Source organism: Protopterus annectens, chromosome 7.part0, assembly GCF_019279795.1.
Source record: "Protopterus annectens isolate FY-2018-M chromosome 7.part0, PAN1.0, whole genome shotgun sequence".
NCBI lineage: Eukaryota > Metazoa > Chordata > Ceratodontiformes > Protopteridae > Protopterus > Protopterus annectens.
This window is the reverse complement of record NC_056739.1, coordinates 227940713-227956945: the sequence shown is the minus strand read 5'-3', so window position 1 is coordinate 227956945 and position 16233 is coordinate 227940713.

Here is a 16233-nt window from a genome sequence, read left to right as displayed (position 1 = left end):
CATTATCTCCACATTTACTACACATAGTATCCTGATAGTACCACATTGGTCATAGCACAAAACATGTAGCAGGGGTACTGATGTGTACAAACAGCCACATGTGATTTCATCTGTCCTTTGATATCAACATTCCCAAAGCTATGCTGATGTCCCTCAGTGTATCACATAAGCAATAAGGGGTCTGTATACATAACCATGGAGTTGTTGTATACCTACAATGATTGGCCATTATTGACAGACTGTGTTGTGTTTGAACATGTCTGTCATATGCCACAGGCATACACCCACACTCACACTATTCTATAACAACTGGCATATGTGTGTGTGACACAGATGACATAGGGCACAGCTTACTACAGTGGCTGGACTTGTCACATACATACATATGTGAGCTACAGTCCGAGAACCAGCAGCAACAATGGTCAATGGTAACAGATGTATTCGTGTTGACAGCAGGCATCACACCTATGAAGTGAATGAGGTCACATGTACATATATGTCTTGGCCACACAGTTAACAATGTAAGTCACATGTACATATGTGTATTTGCCACACAGATACCTGCAGAGTGCAATGCACATACTGTTGTTTTACTGATATGTCATACAGTAGTAAAAGCAAAACCCACAACACATTGTTCAACAGTGTCACACACACACACACACACTCAGCAATTGCTGGATTCAGACCCCTACCTACCTATGTCATGATACTAGACAGATATGCATTACCACTACGCACCATATGCTTTACTGGGAGTTTTCATTTCCACTGCTGTATTTGTGGGATACTGACATCATCAAACCGGCAAAAGGGGAATTCACCTCTTTAAATGTGTTTTCACAGTCTCCAAAAAGGACACTCTTCACATAATAGGATTAGACACACACACACACACTTAACATTTGCAGGATTCAAATCTCTACCAAGCTATGTTATGACACTAGGGAGATACACATTAACAAGACATGCTATATGCTTTTCTGGGAGTATTTTTTTCCAAAGCTGTATGTGTGGGATATTGACATCATCACACTTGGCAAAGAGGAATTCACCTCTTCTAATGTGTTTTCACAGTCTCCAAAAATGCCACTCCTCGCAAAGGGAATTTCATACACACACATTTACAGGATTTAAACCCCTACCTAACTATGCTATAACACTAGAAAAATATGCATTAGCACAACGTGCTATATGCTTTAGTAAGAGTAGTAATTTCCAAAGCTGTATTTGTGGGATACTGACATCATCACACTTGACAAAGAGGAATTCACATCTTCTAATGTGTTTTCATAGTCTCCAAAAAGACCACTCTTCTCAAAGGGAATCACACACACACACACACACACACACACATATATATATATATATATATATATATATATATATATATATATATATATACACACACACTCAGCAATTGCAGGATTCAAACCCCTACCTAGCTATGTTATGATACTAGTGAGATACACATTAACACAACATGCTATTGGCTTTTTTGGGTGTTTTAATCTCCACTGCTGTATTTCTATGATACTGACATCATCAGACTTGGCAAAGAGGTGTTCACCTCTTGTAATGTGTTGTGAAAGTCTACAAAAAGGCCACTCCTCCCAAAGGGAATCACACCCCCCGACCACCACACACACATACAGCAATTGCAGGATTCGAACCCCTACCAAACTATGTTGGGATACTAAAGAGATACACATTAACACGACACGCTATATGCTTTATGGTGTGGTTTTGATTCTCCTGCTATATTTGTAGGATGCTGACATCATCAGACTGGACATGGTAATGTGTGTGCACTTAGTTTTATGCAATCCTAGGAATGAACTTTGTGGGTCATCAGGTGTGAAAAGCTTGAACAGGAATCCACAATTCATAGCTTGTGTGATCTATCTGTGGACAAATTGCCATTCATTCATATGACAATACATATTTATGCACAGATTGTTGGTTTTGTGGATACAACATGTGTCTGTGATGTTGATAAAGGGCTATTCAAAGTATATGTGGGAAGTGTGTTGCTCCTTTCAGTGATGTATGTCCTGGGTGGCTGCCTTGAAAACAATCTAGCAGGTTTGGGGGATATGATCTGCTCATTAACATACCACAGACATTTGGGTTGTGTGTTTGTGGGATTACAATAGCTCTGTTCCTGACTGCAATCATGATGGACTCCATGGCCTAGCAGTTCAGACTTCATGGGCTTATAGGACTATAGTTCCCATGGTCTGTTGTGCACCAACACTTGTGGGGTGTGCCAAATGTTGCTGTAACACATTCAACAGTGTAAGATCCTGTAGAGAGTGTGAGGCTCAACAGACTGTTCAGGTGCAGGGTCTGTTTGTTCTGTTGTTCACTTATGACACATATGGGGAAACAGTGTTATCCACATGATGGGATTAATTTGGCTTTGAGAGGAGCAGTTTACACATTCTACATGTGATATCTCCTGGTATGATGATAGGGCCTTTTGTCACTGGGAGGTGGGTATGTATGTATGGGCCTGTCTGACAGGATGTCGACATTGTCAGTCAGGTACAGTTGACCCTGACTCAGGAGATATATGACTGTACATTGCTATTTCTGACATAGCTGAAGGAGGTGTAATGGCTCTGTCTGTGCTCCTACACTGATAATCTTTCCAAAGCAATGACAAAACTGAACACTAAACCCCTATTATACTCTTTTACACACTTAACACACTACTGATCCTTTGTGATCAGTCAAAAGTGTATGTCATCATTATATCCTGGCATGTCCAAAGGTCGGTTTCGTGTGTACTCTCCAGTCCAGCTGGTGCATATCGGAATTTTAATGCATTGTTACAACTGCCTTATGTACACAGAGAACCCTGTCCTACTACCAACAAACTCAGAAATATGTGAGAGATGCAACTGTATAGACAGGAGGCTGAGATCTCCCAAGCTGTGACTGGCACAGTCTATCAGGTGGTGAAGGTAAACACACACACCACAAATCCAGTCTCACATGGACCTATGATGACAGCAAACCAAATACATTACTACACAAACACATACTCAGAGCCTCTAAATATACTCTGCCTAAGCAGCAGAGACATTCAAAGCAGACACCCAAACAACTGCTAACCCACAACTATACACACATATCACATAGTTCACAAAGTAAGTGTGCCACACAGTCACTGCACTTAGGCCTACACAACATACCTAATACACTTGTAATAGGTGACTGTAATTGTCAGTCACACTGACATCCCACTCACCAGGCTGAACAAGGAGAAGGTCACTTTGTGCTGTTTGTTGGGTGCCAGGATCTACCACATGACACATGCACTCTTGTCAGTCCACTGCAAGTACAAATATGGCTCCATCATTGACCATGCTGGTGTGTAAACCCTCAGACATTCCTCCCTGGACTACATGACAAGAGACATAGAGGAGCTCTTTGATCATGTAGCCCAGGCCAGTATGACCCTGATCTTGTGTAGCATCTTACCCTCACCAAGAATGATGTCACAGTATACAGACAAACTGATCACTTTTAACAGTTGGCTAACATATTGGTGTCATTCAAAGGGGATACAGTGTCTGACAGCCTGGGATTACATGCTTGAAATGCCAGGTAGATTCGCTATGGATGCCATGCACCTGTCACCCCTAGGCTTTCACATACTGGCTAAGACTCTTGCCACACCCATAGTGGCTGTTTGAAGTGAGGCTCAGAAGACAAAACCACCTCCATACAGGGTAAAGGAAATGGAGAGTAATGCTGCTCAACAACAGATGTCTAACCCTCAGAATGCATGCACTCAGGACTCACATCAGTATGGAGACTGTCGATATATGTGCAGTAACAGACACATGGTTCAGGCTCCCAAAAGCACACCAGCACTACCAGGTTTTACTTCATACCATGATTTTCGGACACAAGACTCGGACCGGCCAACGACAATAGGGGGACTATCCATATACATCATACATACACACCTCCGGGTTGGTAGCACTGCACAAAGCATCAGAGAACGTACACGTGCAACTGACAGTGGGCCAAACTGCATTTCAGTTTGTAGACTGCTACAGACCACACTCCCAAACTCGGGAACAACACTCGGTATCCCTGGGAACACTGAGGAATGTGAAGGTCTCTCCAAACACCATTATATTGTGTGACTTCAAATACACAAACATCGACTGGGAATACTACTCAAGCACCAACACCCTCACACAACAGTTGCTAGGATTTATAGGCTCAAATGCTATGGCAGAACTGGTCACCACATCCACAGGGGGTTAAAACATGTGGGACCTGATCATCACCAACATGGGGACTCTATGTTCCACACCAGAGGTATACCCCTCATTGTTAAGGTCAGAACATACATTCAACTCACTCGACATACATATCCCATACACACACACATCCTAGGGGATCTCAGTGAAGTACTTCTCATAAGCAAATGTCACACTTATACAAACCAATGTGGTATCCGTCAAAACCCTGGGACAGTGTTAATTACGACTCAGACCACTTAATCCTTTACAAACACATTCTATGGACAATTACTGTAATGCATGGATTGTGCTATCCCAGATAACTACAAGACTCACTCCTGCAAAGGCAGGGGACCTGTCTAGTGGACCATGGCCATTAATGAGCTATACAAGGACAGGAGGAGGCTACTACATGATAGAGCACAATACCAATCAGGAGGACATCTCTGATCGGTACTATGGAATAGCTACAATCACTTGTTGATTCATCTAAGGGCCACTTCTAATGGACATTTACAACAGACACTATGGACAATCACAAGGCCTTCTTTAGTTATGTCATGGACCTGGGTGGGAACTCACAGATATGCTGTGAGTTACTGCATAATGACAAAACATACAGTGAACCCACTGACATTGCAAACATCCTGCCAAACAGGTTCAGTGGAAATATTTCCCCACCATCCCCACTGCAGTGCACATGTCCATCCCAACAGGGTGTAGCCTCCCTGACATCACAGATTAACAGGTGAGTGCTGCCCTCTCCATAGCAGACAACACAGCATCAGTGGGACCAGACAGTGTCCCGGCCTGCGGCTTACACGAGATTCATGATGAAATTCACACTCACATTATGTCACTGTTCAATATCAGAGTTACTACAGGATATGTACCCAAGTAATGGCATACAGCAACAGTGTTCACGCTCCATGGTGGTGGTGCCACAAGGGACCCTGGACAATATCGCACTATATGCCTAACTATCCTGGTCTGCTAAGCTATGGAGTGTATCATCATGGAACACATACACACAGACATTGTGAACCCACAGACACTGGATCCTACACAATTTGACTTTGTTGTGGGCAGATCTTGCCTCTTGCACCTGTTTGATGTCTTTAAACAGTTAACAGGTCCATAGACATACAGAGGGTTTTCCACACAGCCTCCCTGGAGCTCGCACAACAGTTCAACACAATACCCCACTCGGCCATTATACATAAGCTCACTGTCTTCAATATCTACACATATGTCACAAGATGGATTGCTAACTGGATCATGGATAGCACCCACATGGTCAGTATTGCAGGTGCCATGTCTGACTATACACCAGTTACACATGGCATCCCACAGGTCTCAGTCCTGGGACATCTCTTGTTCCATATATATTTCTCAGATGTACTGGCTAACACAGGAGGAATATGGCTGACCATGTTCCCAGATGACTGCAAACTGTGCCATAATCGACTCCACAGCTGGCACAAGCATGCTCAAATAGGGTCTCACAGAGATGGATAACTGGTGCCAAAGCCATGGCCTACAGATACCTTCCATTAGATGTATAGTCATCATCTTTAGTAGTAACAACGTGCCCACACATTACCATATAGGTGATGATACATCACGTATGGTGCATGTGATTTGTGGTTAAGGGACATGAATAGTTAGTACTCTCGCCTTTGACATTCACGTTGCCAATGTTGTTGGACACACCTTCTATATAGCCCACATTATCCCATAGGGTTTTACATCTAGATCAGGTGGGGTCATTGTGCCCCTATACTCATCAGGCCCATGTACCTTACCAACACCTGCAGCAACTGTAATGTCCACAAATGTACTGAACCAAGTGGATCTAGGGACTCACACAGATGGTATGCGTAGTTTGGCTATGGTGACCACAGCTCTCCTCAGTTGCTTACTGCCTACTTGGATGCGATCTGTGCCTGTTGTTTGAAGCCATGTCCATCACAGCATTGATGGGCAGGGTCCACCTCAGGATATCAAAGTCCCTTACAGCTACACACTCCAGGGATGGGAACATCAGCACTGATGTTAATAGGACATGCTGGAGGTGCAGATTCCCATCACAGAGGCTCCACTCACTCAGGAATGAGATCCCAGTCCCACATACGCAGAGACCCACACTGACCACCTACAGGTGACATCTTGACAGGTGGATGGTTGATCGTATGTTTAACCCTGCGATATGTTCTGGGTCCCTGCTAGACAGAGGCAGAATAAAATGAACATATGTGGGATATCTTGTGTGACCTACTATTCACAGGCACAGTCTACTAATCTAGCAGGGTTGCAAAAGCCAAACACATTGTGGCTAGGCTTATACATGCCCTAGGGCAGATAGCCTAGTGTCAACCTCTAAACCTATGATAATGTTCGGGATGCACATTGTTCAGTGATGGTACTGATTGCAGATTTTGTTTCTTCTTTGCTTTCTCACTTTCTATGAACAACCTAAGTATCTGCATAACATATTTGATTAGGACAGGGTTTCACTATATTATATATGTGTCTGTTGTCATATAACTGTGTGCACATGGCAGATTGGTGAATAGTGCGAGGTTCCTGGGTTGACACATGCAACTGACGGATATGTGTGGCCCACTGCTATACTCAGACATGCCCTAAGTGTGTGAGCATGCCCAGTTCAGACTTTCAGTGTTTTGTTGCCTGACATTTTTCTCATATATTCGTGTGTGAGCATGCCCAGTATGACCTTGCAGTATGTTGCTGTCTGAGGTCCACTACATTTGTTGATGTGTGTGAACATTACCAATATTAACATTTATACTATATGTGTGTTGAATATCAGGTTCTATTCTTACTGTAAGCCTCACCTTTGTGTTTTAACTCGACAGGGATTATGCTATGCCTGCAAGGTTTCCATAAGATACTTTGCATAGACTTATCAACATTTTTTCATACAAGCTGGCCATTAACATGCTCTCATGGTTTAGTGGTTCTGTACTATGACTATAATGCACTGTATCCTGGGTTCGAGGACTGTCACTGCTTCATATTTTCATACATGGCAGAACAGACTGCTTCAAGAAAAGTGAAGCAAATATGAACATGTTTACCTGCTTTTGCTGAACTATGCCCAAATTTGACCAGACTTGCACAACATTGATCAATGTTGACCAACATTGCTGAACAGTGCCCAATATTGCTCAACATTGCCTGTAGTTGTGCTACTTAGTGTGTGCAATTTTGTTTACATATACTAAAGCATGGTGAGAGCTGTTTAGCACTGCTTTATAGTGCTTAACACATATCAATCATGCCTCAGGTAGTGCTGCAGGGCTGCCTATGTTGGATGCACATTTTACACTCACTATACATATTTGTTAACAGGTAGTGTCAAGTTAGACATCCCTTTTACTATATGTGCGAGTCGGAAAGAGGTATAATTTCCAGGGTTCCTACTGAGCCAGCTATGCGTTGCCTCTTTGCCAAGGCCAAAGCATACTGGGCATGCCTCCTTCTGCCTACTGGGGCAGGCTCAGGTTGTTCCTCCTCTGAGTCACGCTCTGCCTGTGATGGCCTTGGCAATGGTGGGGGGGGATTTTGTGCCCGGCCCTATGCTGCTCCTGCTGCAGCTATTTTCACAGGATCATATTGTGTAGCATAGCACATACTATTACTATTTGGATACATGTAGTTGGTGAGTACTGCAAGGCTCCAACAGATGTGTCCAGGCACTGGAGCCATGACTTGAGCAGCCCAAACACACGCTCGATTACATTTAGTGTTTGTGCGTGTGCCTCATTATGGCATTCCTGTTCAGGTGTGTGTGCATTTCTGATGGGTGTCATCAGCCACGGCTCAAGTGCATATCCAGCATCCCCCACTAGGTGACCATGAGGGATGTCCCCATTGGCAAATGTCTGGTACAGCTGTGTCAGATGCCAGATATGGGAGTCATGGCAGCTTCCAGGGCAGCCAGCACACACATTCATTATTATGCCCTGGGCATCACACATGACCTGGCAGTTGATGGAGGGGTAACCCTTGCGGTTATAGTAGACCCTACCCCGCTCACCAGCTGGTGCTTTGATGCAAATGTGTGTGCAGTCTATTGCACCCACTACCTCAGGGTATTCCACTATTTGCTGGAAGAGATGCATATTGCTGGCCAATGCCTCATGGGAATTGGGGAAATATACATGATCACCGATGTGCTGACATGGCATTCAGGAACTGGTGCAGTACCCTGGATGCTGATGCCTGTGAAATCCTCATCATATCGCCAGTTGGTCTCTGAAAGGTACCTGTTGCTAGTATTCTTAGGCCGACACATACCTTGGTTTCCATTGGGATGGGATCCTCTCTGTTGGTTCTGTGTGTGAGACGTGGCCTGCACAGCTCAACAATTTGCTGCATGAGGTCTCTGTCCACTCTATAGCGCTCCACTATCTCCAGCTCATGTAGCCCCTGGTAGGTTGCCCTAGGCCTGTACACTCTTCTCCATCTCCTCCCTGTGGGTTGCTCAGCAGCATTCGCATTGTCAAAACCCTCAGTGTGTTGCATATGTTGCCTTATGACAGCAATGGCAGCCCCTAACATTTCTTTGTCTCAGTAAAGCTTTTTCAGTTTTCACTTCTTTTAGCTTACTGCAGTGTTGCAGTGTCTCTGAGAAAAACATACTGGAAAGTTGTTTACTGAGTTTTAAGTGCTGGGCTGGGCTGGGCTAGTGTACTGCCTGTGTAATTGCCTGATTCTGATTGTTTTCACCTGCTAGCTCTGCTAGTACTCCCTGGTTAACTTCCTACTATTTGTTGTGCTTCCTTTTCCATTTCTGTTTCCTCAGGGGGGCAGTGCCACGCACACAAATGCAAACATGGACACACCAGCTCACATGTGCTCACATATGCTTACATGGGCTACAACTTGCTTATTCTTGCTAACACGCACACACAGGTGCAAACGCACTTACAAGGGTTTCAACATCCTTACACTTGCTTACTCCAGCTTAAACGCACGCACACAGGTGCACATGCAGGCACACAGGCTTACTCAGTTTTACTGGTGCACACATGTGCACATACACGTTGCAGGGTTCTACAAGAAACTTTGGTGTTGTTCATGGCATACACCTTCAATTTCTTGCCTTTAGCTAGTGTACCTATTGACACACCTCTTCCAGTGATTACTATCTGACAGCGGACACATGCCACTCTACTCCAATGAGCTTCACTTCTCTCAGACATACCCCCTTATGATGTCACCTATCTTCTACTCTGTTACATCCCTTATCCTACTCATACACTACACTGACTGTGCTCTTTTGCTATGTAAACTTGTGATTCACTATCCTTACCCTCATTTGCACAGGATTGCCTACTAATGTTTGGTTACATGTCTTAGACTGAGCTTCCCCCCTTAGCAACTTCTACTTGGTAGCCATGTTGTCTTTGGACTGCCATTCCCTTGCATTGTATATTAGGGATTACTGTAAAATCCACATGTATGCATATTAATTATTGGTTTTCTGGTTTTTAGAGCGCACTGCATTTGTGCGGCGCTACGCTACACTTAAACATCGGCGATCAGGAAAAAAAATTATTTATTTTATTTTAATTTTGCTTCGGTGGACATTGCCATGCTTCCTCATCTGAATGCATCCTTTTTTTCGAACTGTCACAGCTCCGTTTTGCTATTTGCAGAACCGTACTCAGTTGTCAACGGAGTACATTTCTGCAAATAACACTACTCTTACTCGGACAGGTTAGGATTTCCTGAATCACAATTTTACCTCATTTGCATGCCTTTCAGCAGCAAATGAGGTAATTTTCATATCCTAGCCCTGTCCATGTAAGAGGAGTTTTAGGAGCTCTCTTACACGCCCCTGCTGGCTGTTCCTGGATCGCTTGGAAGACATGTTGGCTGCATGGAGTCTTACTCTACTCTTAGACTCCGTGCAAGCCTTCGTGAATCTGGCCCATATATATACATACATGCATACATACATACATACATACATACATACATGCATACATACATATAAATATTTGAAGCATGGTCATAAATGGCCTTCTAGCTTGCCAATATACCAAAACACTTGTTCCCATAATAACTGCCCAGGCTGTTGTTAAAAATATCTAAACTAGTACTTAGTTTAATGTAATTTGGTAGTCCATTCCATGCATCAGCTAGTCTGTCAGAGAACCAATTAATACACTTCTCTTTCCTATAGAATCTTCTCCACAGGTTGTCTGATGATTCTCTAATACTTTTTGATAATCCCAAACATTCCCAGAGGTAGTTGTCCCTAAATGCCTTATATACCTGAATAAGATCTCCTCTTAGTTATCTTTAAGAGACACTCTATAAGTTCAGATATCTTAGTCTTTCATAATAACTTAGATTTTCACATCCATGAATGTCCTTGGTATATTTCTGCTGTACTATTTCCAGTTTACTCATGCTTGTCTTCTTATAGGGTTTCCATATTGTTATTCCATACTCAAGTTTACGTCTAATGTAACTAACAAACAATGACTTCATTATTTTTAATTTCCTAGACTTTATAAATCTTTTTATACGACCTATAGTTTTATAACTATCATTAACCAACTGGTTGATATGATTAGAAAAACTCATAGCTGAATATACCCATATACTCTGGTCCTTAAATGAGTCTACAGCTTCAATCACTGTGTGCTGTATTAAATATTCACCTTTCAGTTTATGTCTCCCAAATCTCATATGCTTAGTTTTTGATGTATTTATTAACATATTATTCTCCTGTGCCCAAATGGTTAGTTTAGTCAAGTTATTTTGCAGCCGTGCCTTATCTGTAACACTTGTAATCAGTTTACCTAATTTCAGGTCATCTGCTTATAGACTGTAGAACACCTCAGATGAAAAAGGTAGGTCTGAAAGATACAATCTAAACAATTAAGGGCCTAGGACTGAGCCCTGTTGGACACCCTAACTGTATCCAAGGATTTTACCTGTCCAATTGCTGTATGATACTTGCCATGTCCTAGTTATAAGCCATACAGCTATCCATCTTATCAAGAGTGCATTGATACGTAGTTGTACTAATTTATTGATCAGTATTTTGTGTATAACCCTATCAAATGCTGAAGGTACGTCTATATAAATGGGATCACAGCATCATTTTTCGTTCATAGCTGTTATTATATTGTTATAGAACATCATGTTGCAGGTGGTAATAGATCTATTTTCAACATATGCATGCTGATAAATGGTTTCTAGTCCCAACCTATCCAGTTCTGACAATAACTTATCCAATATTACCTTCTCCATTAATTTTCCACAGAATGAAAGTAGACTTAAGGGTTTCTATGATTCTGGGTTTGTCCTACTCCCCTTTCCCTTAAACACAGGTTTAATAAGCGTATGTCTCCAGTCTTGAGGAATCTCCTCATATTTATATGATGTAGTGAATAATAGATATAATGGTAGTGTAAGTTCTTGCTGAAGTGTTCTCAGGTCATTGTTACTAATTCCGTCTCCTCCCTGTGCTTTATCACCTCTTTTGTGTAGCCAAACTGCTTGGTATAAGATTTTGTAAATATATTTATAATCTGTTGTGTTTGAGAATATATTTTAGAATCTGCACAGTTTATCAATTAGTGCATCTTTACTCCTTCCACATCTTATGTATCTATAAAAGAAGTTTCCTATTATGCTCAATATCTTTATATACATTTTCTTCAAAATTTTTTTGATATTGTCTCACGCTATGCTTAATCTGTTTGTCCAGCTTGATTATTTCAATTTACAAAGCTGTAGTTCGACCTCTCTTCCATTTCATAATTTTTTTTGTCTCTAACCTTAAATATCTTGTTCTTATGGAAATATATCTCCCTGATGTTTTATGCCTAGATCCTGATGTTAAACATTTTTTTTTACTTTTTGCACGCAAACAATTTCTCTTTCAAAACTTTCCACATTCCATCTGCAGTTTTTCCACTGAACACCTCACTCCAGTAAGTTTTACATACTGTTTGTTTTGCTTCCATATAATCTGTAATTAACTTTCTGTGCATTGGTTTAGATTTCAGTTTGGCATTGGAATGGATTAAGGTATACCTTCAAGTTACCATTAAAGGGAGCATTCAGTTTTGCTGAGAGCCCTCTGAATAAGTAGGAGAATTTGTTGTCACTTGCTCCTTTCTTCAATGCTAGTCTGACCATGATGTTAGTATATTTCTATAATTTGTGTATGGGGAGTACATACCTCCAGCAAAAATGCCTAAATTATACTAATTCTAAGATGGCACTTTCACTGAGCTGTCCATTTTCATTAGTTGGCTTTGCAAGATTTTGCTGTAAGTCACTGTAAACCATAAAAGGAAGACATTGCTATAGAGACTAAGGTCTGACCCATTCAATGGTATGGACCTGTAAACATCATCTAAACTTTTCATCATTATTAATTCTCCCTTGTTATTTTATGGTGGAAGTTTGTATTTTGCAATAACCAAAACTAAGTGAATGAAACAAAAAACATAATTTTATCTAGTTGTTCAGTGAAACATACTATTTGCAATGCAGTTGTGAAGTTTCATTTAGTTTCAAGTTGCTGAAACTGGCCAAACTGAGTTAATGGAGTTAAAGGGGGTAATTCAATAAATCCTACACAGAGCAATTCTCTGTGTAGGAATAGTGTTGTGGCCCGAACATGAAATATGGCTGCCGAGCAATCCAGTAAATAGGGCTATGGGCATGCATGAGCTTGCAGACACGGTACGGACACGGAAGCGATTGTAGAATGCATATCACCTCATCTGATGGTGAAAACCATGCAAATGAGATGGTTTTGTGATCCAGCAAGCAAAAAGGCATCCATGTAGGTGCCGTGTCTGCAGGAAAAATGTACGCGGTTACTAACCGCGTACTGGACTATAAAATTGAAACAGGGGCTGTAACAGCCCAAATAAAAGGTTGTATATGTAACATTACCCATGCAAATGGGCAAATCTATGCCCATGAGACATAAAATAAATGCAATATATGAAAAATTAATCTTTGTTTTAACACATGCCACGTTTAAGCAGCGTGCAGAGGTGTGCAAATGTGCTATTTTTTGCAAAAAAAAAATTAAAATGTGTAAAATATGAAATATAAAGGTATGCAAAGTTATTGCATTATAGTGTCCAGCATGCAGTCATACAATGGCAGGTTATAGTGGTTGCTAAGGAGATAGGATCTGGTATAGTGCAGTATCCAGGGTATATGCAATTAGGTGTATGTAAAAGCGCCAAGTTTATTGAATTGCAAAAAGGGCCACCGTGTCTGTAGGTACTAACTGTGTAAGGGCTAGAACTGTGGTCGTGTAGGCAGAAGAGAGAGCTGAAATGAAAAGGGGGTGTGTCACAGCATGTATAAGCGGATTGGAGCTTAGCAGCACCTGTTTGTGCTCAGCTAATCACAGCTAATGGGGGGGAGGTCTGAGTCTGCTCAGCTCTGCTCAGCCCCACAGCGCTAGTTTTAGCTTATTAAAGAAAAGCTAAGCATGCCTGTGTTCAGGAGAGGGTCTAAACTATTGAGCAATGTTTACACTAGAGCTGCAGGTTTGCACGGAGCACTGCAGGGTATAGCAGTGGAGGAAATTGAAACAACATAAATAAATAAAAGGAAATAGCCTGGAAAAGTCAATCAACTATAAATGACTGATAAGCCCTCTTCCACTCACACTGGCCCATTCAAACCCCTCAATAGTATAGCTGGCAGGTGGAATATATTATAGTCAACCAATCACACAGGCTACATCTGCAGCACATCACTATAAAGTATGCATACATCCTTTGATCTGATTTTTCCCACATACTCTGCACCATTGGAGTACAGACTTGGAAATTTTAACTGACAGAATGATAGGGGCTACTGCTGCTTTGCTACATCTGTACATGCTACAGGCTGAGGTCAATGATGATGATGATGATGCTGACAATAGGCCAAGACTGAAGAGAAGAAGACTGTTCAGACCCTGGGTAATCTTTCAGGGGCTACATGAGCTGGAGATAGTATAGCCCTACAGGGTGGACAGGGACATACTACAAGAACTCATTTAGCTCTGCCACCCTCACCTCAGACCCAGAGTCAACAGAAGGGAACCCATCCCAATGGAAACAAATATATGTGTAGCTTTAAGAATACTAGCTATGGGTACTTTCCAAAGACCTATTGGGGACATCATGGGGGTCTCACAGGCATCCGCATCCAGGGTACTCCGCCAGTTCCTGGATGGCATGTGAACACATGCCAGTGAGCACATTTATTTCCCCAGCATCCCTGAGGAGAAGACCAGCAATATACATCTCTTCCACTGTGTAGCACACTATCCAGAGGTACTGGGTGCCATAGACTGCACTCATGTACACATCAAAGCACCACCTGGTGAGGAGGGTACAGTCTATGTCAACTGCAAGGGATATCACTCCATCAACTGCCAGGTCATGTGCAATGCCCAGGGCATTATCATCAATGTGTGTACTGGCAGCCCTGGCAGTTACCACAACTCCCACATCTGGCATGCATCACAGCTGTACCAGGCATTTGCCAGTGGGAACATCCCATATAGCCATCTAGCTGGGGATGCTGGCTATGCACTGGAACCATGGATGATGACACCCATCAGAAACACACACACACACACACACACACACACACACACACACACACACACACACACACACACACACACACTGAAGAAGGCTGTAATGAAGCACACACACAAACTAGGAACATTGTAGAGTGTGTGTTTGAACTGCTCAAGTCATTGTTCCGCTGCCTGAACATATCTGGTGGAGCCCTACAGTACTCCCAGCCACATGTGCATACATGATCATAGTACATATCATGCTACACAATATGATCCTGTGGAAACAGCTGTGGCAGGAACAGCAAAGGGAAGGGACACACAGCCCTCCAGCATTGCCAATGTCCCCATAGGCACAGAGGGCACAGAAGAGGAACTCCCTGAGCCTGCCCCATGAGGCAGACATAGGTGTACCCAGTATGCCTTGGCCTTGGCAAAGATGCAATGCATAGCACATACATTGACAACCTAGGGACCTAGGGAATGACACCATACTCTGACTCACATACACACAGTAAAAAGAATGCCACCCACATCACACTACCTGTACCTTACCGTATATAGGCTGTGTACTATGTGCATCTGACAGAGTCAGCCCTGAAGCACAGTCCTCTCAATTGCTGCAGGTGCAAAGTAAGTCACTCTTTATAACAACAAATCAATGGGTTACTAGACTGTGGTAGCATATCTATGGTATTGCTGCATGTATGCAAGGGAATGGAGTGGGCTACTGAGACAGCAGCAGACAACTGACATCTATGTGAGACAACAGATAATGTCTGCCAAATACTGGCTGCCCCAGAATATGCAGTAGTCCTCAAGGTGGCAAAACTCACTGCAGTATATGTGAGGGACTAACAAACAGTGGGGTCATAGGACAGATGCATGGATGTCAATGTTGGAGTCCCATACATACAGCTCAACCTCTTACAGCAAGACATCTGTACAAAGTCATAAATAAATGTGTGACAAAAGTTGAGAAATGGGGACAGTTATATAATATTCCTCTTACAAACTTAGAAATGTATATTATAACAGGTCTTGCAAAATCATTAATTCTCTGAAGGGTAAGAAATCTGACATTCAAATGTCTGTCATTACTTTCTAAATTTAGTCTATAATAATCTGCCAGTATTTTCCCAGATAACCACAATATTATGAACAATGGACCCAAAATATGAGGCATACATCTGGACTGTATGAGAAAATCTCTACAGTTGAGGGGTATGCTCCTCTACTCCCAACACACCCATGTTCCCATAGAACTGCAGTAACATTTATGTTTGTAAGGTAATAGCAGCGGACCATACATTCCCAGGGCTGTCCCAATCAACTTGGTAACTTTTTCCATTTCCACAAGATGCGGGGGTC